Below are 12739 nucleotides of genomic sequence, written 5' to 3' on the forward strand. Positions count from 1 at the left end.
ATAAATCATATAATACAAAAATCAACTATTCACATTTCAAGTTTTAACTATTTAAATTTTCAGCTTTTTCCTTTCACAAATTTAAAGTGAAAAGAACACAAAACACTGCAAACCACAACACAATTAAATATAAATTATAATATGAAAACTAAAAGAACATGCATATTCTCTGTCATATGGACCTGCATGAATAAACTTTCTCAATCCTTTATCATCTGCAACTGAAAATAGTTGTGGATGATTACTATACCTTTCTAATGTTGTTGTCCCTGCCTCTCTTTCTCTCTCTCTGGCTCTGTTCCTGTGCTACTGAGTGTAACTACCGCCCCTCCCCCCTCTGCCCAGCGTAAAGCACAAGGCTCGCGTGCAGAGTGAAGCGGAAAAAAAGTGTGAGAGAAAGGCTGAGAGAAAGAAAAAAAAAAAAAAACAACCCCACGTGACGGCTCGCGATAAGGAGCCGGCTCGCTTCGTTCACGTCAAGGAGCCGGCTCTAAGAGCCATTTCGTTCGCGAACGACCCATCACTACTCTCCTAAGTAGCTCCCCCGACGAGCCCTGATCAGCAGCAGGTGTGTGGCTTCGGGTGTGGCCAGTCCCTCCGCAGGGCCACACCCCTCAGGCCTGCAGGTGGCCGAGCTCCATCCTCCAGGCACACCCGCAGACATACACACCCATACCTCGCCTAAACATATGAGTGGGACACAGACTAACACAGCACAGAGAAACACACATATGTACACGCACAGAGAAGGGGAAACGACACCAAAAATACATAATAATACACAGGTCCATGACTGCCCAGGGATCCTGGGTCGCCCAGTCCCAGGACCCTGACAATGAAGTCTGATCATCTTTGACCAGATAATGATCAAGTTTTTCTGAAACAACTTGAACTCACCTTACAATAAGTGTTAATCAGCAATTATCATTAGAATAATGTTTTTCATGTATAAAACTATATTTTTATCTCTTTTTAGTCAACCTCTGAAACAATGGTAACAATTTGCATAACACTCTTTATTCAGCTACTGGACTCTAATCACATATTACACACTGCTGCTGCAGCAGTTACCTTTGCAGGTGCATAAAGAGGAATAAAAGTCGAATGAAGAGCATTGGCTGAAGCAGGTCTATCACACGGTTAACTTGAACATAAAACAAACAATATTAATAAAAACAACTGAATGCTAAAAAATGCTGTTTTAAAAACGTCATTGGTGCCTGCCCGACACCCACACACCAATGTATATATATGTATGTATTTTTAACAAAACTTTATTGAACAATCAGTGAGTATACAACATACAAACAGATGAGGTATACAAGTGGAACATAAATATGAAGAACCAGCGGTTAAAGAAAAAAAGAAAAACCCCACACCGATAGAGTTGGGAAGCAGGTACCATGCTTGTTACATCAGCTAACAATACTAACTTCCACAACACTCACCAAGACAGTCGGAGGTTAAGTAAAACAGAGCAAATAAATTATTGAGAAATTATAAGAAAATACATTAGGCAGGAAAGGAAAAAGAATAACTGTGGAAGTTCAAATTCACTGGGCTACACGTCCTTTCTTTCTATAGCCTTTGAACCTTGAAAAATATAACCTCATCACAGTAACGCATAATTTTATTATGCATTACATCCAATACTGCTCATACATTTAGTGAGTAGCTAGTCACAATAATGCTCACAGATACGATTTATAGATCAGTCAACACATTCCAGCACCTTTAGGCAACTGTTTTTGTGATTTGGTGCTGTAAATAAAACTGAAATCAAGTGAATTTTGACTTAACCTGTGCTGTTAGCTTTTAGCCTGCAAAGCTATCCATTAGCCTTCACTACTGCCTTACAAGTAAATGCTGCCCAAAGAGAGTCCTTCTTGTTGGTATAATAGCTACAATATTATCTATAGTATCCATTGCTTGTTTTATGGCCTTTGTTGTAGAAGCACAGTTCCCACCTTGAAGCAGCCCTCTATAAACATGCATTTATGCAGCTGTTACATTTTTATCAAGATTTGTTTGACCGTCTTGAGGAATATATGGAACATTTAAACATATGCTACAGTCATTGTACGGTCATAGCTAGAGGTCACTTAAAATCCATCACTAAGATCCATTCATCCTTTATCACTTTCACATGCAATGTGAGGTTTGTGCTTCTCCCATTATTATTAACATTGTGATTCTTTTTACATGGATATTCACTGCTCGTCCAAAGCACACAGCATGCAAGTGAGCTGTCTGAGCTATGACCCTCAGACTGATGTCTCAAATCCAATGAGTCATCGAAGACTTAATATTTGTGAAAGTAGCCTAATGAAGTGGTGTCTTCATTTGTATATAGATTTACATTTACAGATCACCCCGTCCTTTGATTTTTCAGTGCTCAAAATCAGACATGTTTTTAATGTGGGTTTAACACTGGTGCAACCATTTATTACTGCCAACTCTTGATCGCCCCAGTGGACTTATACTATACTAAAATGGACTTTTGGATTAAGCTGTTTCAATAGGAATAACAAAGAGCTCAGATTTTAAGGGAATTCTTACTGATTCAGAGGTTTTTGTGTGAGTCTCACAGTGTAATCAGCTGTAAATGACTGGTTGGTGACATTTTTATATTAACATAAACAATGATGTTGGTGTTTCAAACCTGTCAGTGTTAGCAGACATATTACAAGACTTCATAAAATATGATACAAAATCATGATTACAAATACAATAAATGCTTCTGGATGGCAAATGCTCTGTTCAGTACACACGTTTTACTTTGAACACATAGGTATGCAGCATGCACACAACATGCATTCATCCTTTTTGGTTGAGTCGATGGTGATGGCGTGTGTCTTTCCGAGTTCTCCTCAAACACTTTGGCTTCCCTCTACAATGTTAGGCCTCTTATTAACGTTTGTCATGTCATGCACACATTGCTCAAGAGCTGTTGCCATATTGGATGTGATAACCTGTAGCGATCACATCCAATAACTCATGTGTTGTTTACATACAAATGATCACTGCTTTTTTTTCACTGCTGTGCTGCTGGTTGCAGCAATCACCAGGGATAGAGAATCTTCTTTGTTGCCTTTCAGGTGATTTGGATAGAAGAGGAGCATCACATAAATGGTAGTATCAGTTCTAAATTATTTGAAATCCAAGTATCTGTTTCAAACAATATTTGACTGTGAGGCTTGGTTACCGGTTGTTGCTGGTTCTCACTGGTTGTCACTAGTTGTTACCACTTGCTGCTGGTGCAGCAGCACTGACAGCTAACATGGCGGTTAAATCGACACATTTTGCTGCACCCATTTTTAGTTTTAATTGTTTTATGTCAGCTTTTCAGCTCCACCTTCTCCACTTCTTCCACACTAAACTTTTTCTACAAGCTGCGTGAGCGCACACCAAAGGTAGGGGAGGTGCTCAGGTTCACTGTCATTGATCATAATCGATCGATGGCGAAAAGTCCCCGCTCAATGCTCAGCTCAAATGCACAAATATATACAATTATGAGATATTCATTAAGTATTTTTATTTTATTTTGCCATTTATATATGTTGGCACTAACAGTGCTCAAGACAATATTTAAGTCTCAAGACTGGTTTATTTGTCTAGAAGGAGACTATCAATGGTAAAACTTTCACAAAATGTCTTTTAGATAGACAGATTTATTTCTCCCTGTGGGGAAATTGGCTTACAGATAAAAGAAATTCAAATTAACATAAATATACCAACAAAAAACAAACAAACAAGTAACATGCAAACATATACAAAATATTTAAAACGACACTAAAAACTAGCAAATGCACAGGTTCTTACAGAAGCACGGTTCCTATAGGATGGATCTATAGGATAGATTTCTTTTTTACCTCCAAAACAGAAGAACATAGAATTAACAATATTGAAATTTAACCAAGTCACTCTCATGGGACTTAGGATTGACACCAAAATGAAAACTTTGGCGATTAAATGCCTCATTCCTAAATGATAGCCAGTTTTGTGAGTTCATACACACCAAATTAAATACTTAGAATTGAATATAACTCAACATATCGCCCTTAACTCTCTGGGATTGCGCTAAGGCATAAAACATAAACATATGCTACAGTCATTGTAGCATATGAGAGGTTGCATAATATCATTTGCAAGTGCCAGGAAAAAAAGGTAGGCCAGGCAGTGTGAATTGGAGGCCAAAATAAGGCACCTAGAGCAACAACACAAAAAAGCACAAACAGCCAATTTGCTTTCCGATCATAGTGAGATTAATAGTTTAATTAACGAAGAAAATTGAGGGCAATTTAAGATGACTTATTCTGGCTGATTCTGGGCTGTGGAGAGAATTTAAATGGAAGGTGGTCATAAGATATCCTCCTGAGACCCAGCAGTTCATTTTTGTGCACTGTAGTACACATTTAGTTTTTGCTTGTATCTCTCATACTCTACATGCCACTCTGCTAAGTCCTGTTGTTTCTTAGAGAGGACAAGTGTACCTTTAAAATGATGTCACATGTGTGGGGGTGTGGCCTTGCCAACTATCCTTTTCCCTCCTTTTCAAAATGGCTGGCATCCCTACAAGCACATTTTATGGAAGAAGGAAAGGTAAGCATGATATTTACATTTAAAGTGTTTTTGCACCTCATATTTTGATAAATTTTCAAAAATAAACATCTAGTAAGTAATTTGAGGAAGTTTTCAGAACTAAGCTTATTTAATTTCACAGAGCAAATGACTAATTTATTAATGTGTACTCCAGTGCACGTCAGGACTTTGTACTTATTTTTATTTCACATTTTTCTAGTAGACAGCTCTTTGACAGAGGCAGAGAGAATTCTTAACAGAATCATTGAGGGAGATTCAGACATAGATCTTTCAGAAGATGAGAGTCATGTGAGCCAGACAGGAGAGGGTGAGAACCCAGATGAGGGACCAGACGAAGATGACCAAGATGCAGGGCCAGATGTAATGGAGAAAGACACAGGGCCAGCTGAAATCTGCCGTCGTCCTATCTGGTCCAAAACCAACATGTAGGAGAATCTGGAATTTTTGATTTTGAGTACAAAAGTACCAGTAACATACAGAAATGTTTTACAGTAAATTAATTTAACTTGTAAAGATAGTGTAAAAGTGTTTTAAGTGAACTATATCGGATATTTGAGTATAAATAATTTTTCTGACTTTTGTTTTGCTAAGTAATTTTCTTTATCTTAGGTTCATGCCTGTGTTGGAAGAATGCAGAATTCGAGATGATGGCACACTAATGACACGTAATGATTGGAGCCCACAGCGGTATTTCCAGCAGTACGTTGATAAAAAACTAATTCAGGACTTGTCCTTCTTCACCAACCAGCGTATGGTACGGGATTCAGGGTGTAATTTAAACACAACACCAGAGGAGATCAATACCTTTTTAGGAATCTCTGTGTACATGGCATGCCTTGGATATCCGAGAATTAGAATGTACTGGGCTGCCAAAACAAGAGTCGCAATTATAGCTGATTCCATGACACGTGATCGTTTCTACAAGATCAGGTCCTCGCTGAAAGTGGTTGACGATCTCAGTGTGCCAGAAAGCGAAAAGAAAAAGGATCCCCTGTGGAAAGTCAGACCAGTTCTAAAGAGGGTCCTCCAAGGTTGCCTCAATCTGCCCAGGCCAACAAAGGTCTGTATTGATGAACAGATCGTTCCATTCACTGGCCGTTGTCCAGTTTGTCAGTTTGTACCTGGGAAGCCAAATCCAACAGGATTAAAAGTGTTTGTTCTTGCAAGTCCAGGTGGTTTAGTGCTTGATTTCAAACCTACATGGGAAAGAACACCTTCACTCAAGTCCAACAGATGGGAATAAGTGGAAATGCAGTCCTACGTTTAACAGAGACACTTCCTAGAGGATCACTAGTCTACTTTGACCGGTATTTTACCACCATCAGTCTTCTGGATGCTCTTAAAGAAAGGGGCCTTCTAGGTACAGGAACAATTCAAAAGAATTGAATCCCAAAAGAGTGCCACTTCACTGCTGACAACATCCTGAGCTCAAAACCAAGAGGTTCGTCAGAAATGATTGTACGGAGACCTGATGAAATAGCAGTCACCAAGTGGATGGACAACAAGCCTGTTGTCATGGCATCAACTGCTCATGGAATTGAGCCCCAGGATACCTGTTCCAGATGGTCAAAGAAAGAACAGAGACAAATCCAAGTCCCAAGACCTGCAGTGGTTGCAGAATATAATATCAACATGGGAGGGGATGACCTATGTGATGGCATGCTCAGCTTCTACAGAATATCTAGCCGGACCAAGAAGTGGACTGTTCGCACCATACTTCATTTCATTGATCTGGCCATCACCAACTGATGGTTTCATTATCGACAAGACAGCGAGGCCATGCAACAAGCTGAAAAGAATACACAGTACCTGGAGTTCAAGCTCCTCTTGGCTGAAGAACTGATAAACAAGGGACAAACATGGGAACAAGACCTAAATAATACCAGTGATGAAGAGTTCTCTCCAGAAATCAAGAAAAGGAAGCCCCAACCAGATGAGAGTGTAAGAAAATATGGTGCACTCCACTTGCCTGAAATGGTTAACAGCCCAAGGCCTTTCAGGTGCAGAATGCTTGGGTGCAACAGTAAAACATATGTGAGATGTGTGAAGTGCCAAATGTTTCTCTGTGTATCCAAAAAATCACAGTGCTTTCTGAGATATCATAAATGAATGGACGTTTGTGAAATAAATAAAAAAAAACCCAGTGCAATCAGTTTTTCCTAGACAAATGGCCTACAGCCAGTGAAATGTCAGTGACTTCTAAGTTGACCCATGATCTACCGTTTTGTGATGTTTTTATGTAAATATGTTTTAAAATCTTGCTTACAAAGATTTCAGTGCAGCATTTAATTTTTTTAATCAGCTCTTGAATTTTGTTAGTTTCACATTCGTGATCAATGAACTCCCCTTGTGCACTGGAGTGCACATGTGGTAAAATTTAAATAAAATCTGTTAAAAACAAAATTGTTTTTGCAATGTGTTTTTTACCAAGCCAATACTTGATTTATATTAAAAAAATCAAAATCAAAATACTTTTTTTTTCCTGGGTCTCTGGAGGATATTTTAGAACCCCCGAGATAACTGCTAAATCGAACCCAACAACTCCTGACACTTGTTGGCGAAATTGTGGTCCTCACTTAGGAACCCATTCACACATATTATGGTCATGTCCAAAGATTTGCTCATTTTGGACATGACATATTTAAAGCTCATGAACATGCAGCACTGAGGAGAGAAACGAGAGGTCGCTGCAGGAACTCACTGCTGTCAAACTTCCTGTTTTATCCTCATTTCTGACTCTGGCAGGCCCAGGCTGTGTCCCAATCCAGCGACCGCACGCGTACTACGTACGGCGCGTACTATAAGTACCAGAAGTGCGGAAGTGAGAGGCTTGTGAAATGGGACGGTCTAGCCTTCGTCGCGCTGTTCAGGTTGCCTAGCAACCATGATACTAACCGTGAGAAACGTGTCATACAGCTTTGTGTGACAGAAATGAAGGAGAACATATTTTGTTCATCTGAGACCAAAGGACTGTAAACATGATTGTTGGGCTTCATTTCTGTGCTGAACAGTCATTTAAGATTAGCTAATAAATAACAATTAGCTAATGTTGGTCATGAGACTAAAGACATCTCACTGTGGCAATGTAAATATAATATGGCCAATATTATATGTATTGTCAGATTATTATTACAGGATATATTACAGCAGTGAGCTTGAACTCTGGGTCAGAGATTCAAGTTGTAGTTATTTATGTCCTGAATCAGTCTTATTAGGTAATGTTCAAATAATGTTATCATCCCAGTGTTTTCAGTGTGGGAGAAAGTACTCAGGGCCTTCAAGGTACACACTATGAAAGACAAAGCTGACCTTTGCATTTAAATCATTCAGAAATTTAACTTTTTTGAGCTTTAAACCTCCAAAGAAATGTCACAGGGAACGTCGAATAATCCATCTGGAAGCAGAGATCAGTCAGACCCAGTGCAGCGTACGGCAGTTGAAATTCTACATATTGTTGTTAGTCAAAACTTAGACATCGCTGCATTTAACACACGCCTCAGGGAAGAAAACAGACATCACAGGCAAGAGATCATTCAAATCAATCGAGACAACGCACAACTCAATCGAGAAAACACGGAACTTGGGCAAGTGATCACACGACTCGGGGAAGAAAACAGACAACACAGGCAAGAGATCATTCAACTCAATCGAGACAACGCACAAGTCAATCGAGAATACGTGGAACTTGGGCAAGTGATCACACGACTCAGGCAACAGAACGAAGAACTCAGGCAAGAGATCAGACAACTCAGGGAAAGGAACGAAGAACTCACAAATGTCGGAGGGTTCATTGTTCTCTGCAGCTGCTTTCTGGTTGGCCTCTAAGATTTTCGGCTGAAGAGAATGTCCCGCTCTGTGGGGTCATGATTATTATCATTATTATCATCATCCACATTTGTTACCAGGCAAACATCCATAGCACAGGGCACACAGCCTTTATTTCCTTTCTTAAACAATCATGTAAAATATGTGTTAAATTGTATATATATAAGCAATCCTTCCAGCTTGAACTTTGCTCCATTGATCAGTCGAACTCGCGCCGACTGTAGCTTCAAACCCTTAATTAACTTCAACCCTTTACTCAGCACAAAAAGCAATATATATGTGTATATAAGATTATAGTGTAGTTATACCAACACCTGAAATACAGACTTTAATATAACATCATCAGTTTCAATAAATGTGTCAATGAAATGGTAATAATGATGAATCATAAGTGATGCCACAGTAATAATACTGATTATGAATAGTAACATAGATTATGAATATAAAATAATATTTCATCCCGACACCTTATAGGTGTTATATTGGTAGAATCTGGGAACTAAATGGACCCCAACTAGGCAAAGTACATAGAAATCCATCCGGGCCCCATCTTTCAAGTTTTTTGTGGGTACAACACGAGCTAAAAAGTTGGAATGGCATTATCAGTGGGTTCTGTAGTTGCATCTTACTTCTAGTTTGAATTGGCTAATTTATGGCACTGGGTGGGCCCCATGTAGCAAAACAGTCACAAAATCAATTTATCAGACGGCCAATAAGACACCAAATATATTAAAGCTGACCGCAAACAAAAACAAGTTTGTAAATAAAACCATTTCAAAAATCACGAGGGTAAACAAAACAACATTTTTCACATTTATTTTGTCCAACAACTGTGACTTTACGTAACTGTATTCCAAAGTGCGTAAACTTTTAAAAATTACACAGCCTTTGTACGTGCTATGGAGTTTTTACGTGTTTTGGGGTTTGTACGTGCTTTGTCTCTAGCAGGCACCATAAATATACTTTTATTTATTCACTCCACATAAAATATAATAAATAAATCATATAATACAAAAACCAGCTATTTACATTTCAACTTTTAACTATTTAAATTTTCAGCTTTTTCCTTTTAACCCTTAGATGCACACGTGGGGTCAAAAATGACCCCACAGGTTGTTTTTCTTCAAAATCTTTAAAATGAAAAGTTGTAATATATTCATATTCCAGGTACTCCTCATAAAATATGTTTGTAACATGAAGCCATTTCTATTTTTATTTATTTTTTCATTAATTAAAAAAAAAAAAAAATGCAGTTTTTGTATCACTACCCCACTCTTCCACAAGTGGGGTCGAAAATGACCCCAAGCAGTTCCTATGGAATCTTCTATGAAACCTTCATTGTTAGCACGAAATAAAGAGGGTCTCGTGCATTTACGAGCATTTAATTTCCTGGATTTAATGGTTTAAAAGTTTAATAGATCTTTGAACTTGATAATAAAATTGAGTCCATTATTAGCAAAAATAATTTTAAAAAGAGCAAAAAAAATGCTTAATAAATAATAATTTTTTTAAACTTAAGCTTTGTAATTGTAGCAGATTTCATTATGTCTGTAATTTTTTATTTAGCCCCACAGTAGTAAAAGCCATAAATGGGAGTTAGATTTATTACTAGTATTTTACACAGCATTCAGCTATAGTAACATGTTTTGCATTTTCCTACTTCACCGAACAGCTGCACTGTCTTAATAAATTAATAACCAAACATTTCTCAGTAACCAATAACTAGATGGAACAGCACAGTATCTAAGAGAGCGATCAGACAGTGTTTGAGCTAAAGAAGCTGTGTGTTTCTTTTGGGGGCTTTTTGCACACTGATCCACCACCGTTTTCCTATAGTACAACGCATATCTGGTAACATTACCGTAAACGTGACCAGTAGGGTCAGGTTCAGATCAGAAAACCGTTTCAGCTGCAGGCATCTACTGCTGTAATTTAAACAATCACCTCATACGCCTCATGTTTTACACCCCTATAAGGTGAGCTTGTTACACTGCACATGAATATTACGTTACATGGCATGACTAGTTCATGTTCAAACATTTAAGATATTGTTCAGTCATTTTGTTTACTGGATAGTGCATAATGGCCAAGTTACGTGAGTGGGAATCCAGTAAAGCCAAAAAAAGAATAATTTTTTTTAAGATAAGATACCTTTATTAGTCCCACAAGGGGAAATTTCATGTTAATTAATTACAAATACCTTATAGGAAAACCTAAGAAAAGGTTGCAGAAGTACAGAAAAAACTGCCGTGTACGTTACAGTATGTAAATTCAAAAACTGTAGAGAGAGAATGGAGGAATGAAAACAGAATAAGAAAAGATGAACTTTATTGAGTAGAATATAGGCAGTAAGAGTTTAGTAATTAACTTTTAATTATTTTTGCCAAAGACAATGACAGTAAATTAACCCAGTTCTACCTGCTAGCTAAAGATGTTATGCTTCTCCCCATTAGGGACAAGTAAAAGCGAACAAATACAAATACAGGCCATTTACCATTTATACCGTTTAGGGCAACTATAGAAAGTTACTAAAATAATCATTGATGAAAACTTATCAAACTTTAAGTATTTAGCTTTGTCATAGTTTTCGATTCTTTGGTATCCTTTTGTCCTCCACGTTCTCAAACACCAGGGAGAGAAAAGGCCGCAACTGACGAAAGACCGCGAAGACTAGACGCTAGGTGGTGCAATCTGCTCCTCCCTCTTTTTAAACGAGCAAATAGGAGCTGCTCACATTAAAAACTTTATTTAAAAAGTAATTTTACACCTGATACAAACATTTTAAAAGTCAAACAATACACAAGTTTAAAAGAAAAAAATTATTTTTAAGAGTTTTTTTTTAAGCATAGGGATGGTTAATATGTTTAGAAAATTAATATATAATATTTGTCAAATAATTGTCACCCAAATCAACATCATAATAAAATATAATTAATAAAATATATAATAATGATGATAAGAATAATAATAATAACAACAGAAACAGTTTACCTAAAAGCTCTTCTAACATTAGACTGCTTTTGAAAAGTTTCAATAGTGTCAATGCACCATAAGGACAAGGGAGTTACACAGTTGAAGTGTGACTGCTTGAAAGACCCCATTCCCTCTCCTACAGCCTGAGTGTCATCACGATCTTTCTTGTCAAAAATGACCCCACGGGTTGTTTTTCTTCAAAATGAAAAGTTGTAATATATTCATATTCCAGGTACTCCTCATAAAATATGTTTGTAACATGAAGCCATTTCTATTTTTATTTATTTTTTCATTAATTAAAAAAAAAATGCAGTTTTTGTATCACTACCCCACTCTTCCACAAGTGGGGTCGAAAATTACCCCAAGCAGTTCCTATGGAATCTTCTATGAAACTTTCATTTCTACTATTTGAAAGAAAATATAAATTATTTCTGGTTATATAATTTGAGGGCACAAGTTTGAAGAGTAACATTTTAACAGATCGGTAATATACTTCAGGAGCTTTACTGGATCTGATTGACCAAAACTTCCAACTTCCATGTACTGTCTTTTCTCTAATACAGTAGAGTGTATCTGATCTACTAAAAATCCTCAACCGCATGTTTGCCCAAGTAAATAGTCTTAATTGTTTGAACAACCAGTAATCCTTAATTTGCAAATGCCAAATCTGGATTTTGTCTGTGTAATTCACTTTTATCTTAGGTTTTTTATTTGTATTTTTTTTGCTTTTGCTTTTTTTCTACTCTTGTGTCTGTTTTAATCACTTATTATTGCCGCTGTGACAAGTGAATTTACCTAAGAAGAATCATGAAGTCCTTATTTTATCTTACCTGAGCCTCACCATGCAGCCTACCATGCAGAGTACTGAAAGTTCAAATTAAGTACTTAAAATGAAATCTAAAATTAAAAAGTAACCAGTTTCAAACCAGTTATTTGGAATAGTGTGCAGAGTGTTTTGAGTAACATTGAACGTTCAAAAACACCAAAGTTCCTATAGTCTCACTTGACAGCTGGGTTGTAGTGTCTGATAACACATAACATCTTGAGGTCTCAACGTGGACTTTGAGTACATTTGCTAGCCAAGGCTAAATACTGAGAGGGTCAAAAATGAAGGGTCAAGAACATCTGACTGTACGTAAGGATAGCAAAAGTGATAGACTGAGGTTGTGCCAAATATGTTAAAGTTAGGGTGATTTGTTAGAGATTGGTACCCCATGGGTGCCGTCTGCAGGTTATAAAAGAGAGTTATGTTCATACTTTCTTTTGAGTTTCTTTTTACAATTTGACTTTCAGAACTCCCTGGGTTGTGTGCAATCTGTGATGGGCTTGTTTGGAATAA

This window comes from Simochromis diagramma, unplaced genomic scaffold, assembly GCF_900408965.1.
Source record: "Simochromis diagramma unplaced genomic scaffold, fSimDia1.1 OVJJ01000131.1, whole genome shotgun sequence".
NCBI lineage: Eukaryota > Metazoa > Chordata > Actinopteri > Cichliformes > Cichlidae > Simochromis > Simochromis diagramma.